Below are 581 nucleotides of genomic sequence, written 5' to 3'. Positions count from 1 at the left end.
CTCCCAATTATCTGCACAAAACCCTAAACCCTAAACCCTTAACCCTAAACCCTTGACCCTAAACCCTCACATCTAAGCCCTAAACCCCAAGCCCAGGAGTAGAAAACACAAGCTTGAAAATCTCCTGTGTTGTGAGACCAGCGTCATATTCCCTCCCCCCTTCCCCCTCCCGCTGGCTTTTTCTTTTGCTGCGTCTCAGTGCTGAAACCCTAATTATCTGCACTGCTCAAACCCTCGGCACTACAGGACATGCTGCCGCCTTGAAGGGATGTGAAGAGGCAGCAGACACCTACGCAGAGTTTGGGCGGCTGCAAACGCAGCTTCGAACCACCGTCGAGGCCGCACCTGGCCTGTACAGACAGCAGAAGACGACAACGCGCCCTGGTTCTAGCTGGAACTTAGACTAACGTCTCTGCTGCTTTCCCTGCAGTTGCCGATGCTGCTTTTGCTAGTGCTGCTGCTGTAGATGCCCCTGCTGCTGCATATGCTGCACTTCTCTCGGGCTTTACTGCATGAGGAGGAGCAGCACTCAACAACGGGATGCAACCAACCAAGTGTTGGATGCGCCCCGCTCTTGAGTG

General features: G+C 54.0%; 1 protein-coding gene across 1 annotated transcript in view; it reads right to left on the bottom strand.

The window, feature by feature from the left end:
- The window catches only part of EMH_0071590 (uncharacterized protein), a gene marked incomplete at both ends in the record, with an annotated part of 4,208 nt that overhangs the window by 3,339 nt on the left and 288 nt on the right, over positions 1-581 (bottom strand). The window lies entirely within an intron of this gene.

Source organism: Eimeria mitis, genomic scaffold (assembly GCF_000499745.2).
Source record: "Eimeria mitis Houghton genomic scaffold, Emh_scaff4015, whole genome shotgun sequence".
In the NCBI taxonomy this organism is placed as follows: Eukaryota; Apicomplexa; class Conoidasida; order Eucoccidiorida; family Eimeriidae; genus Eimeria; species Eimeria mitis.
This window is presented reverse-complemented; position numbering and strand designations above follow the sequence as displayed.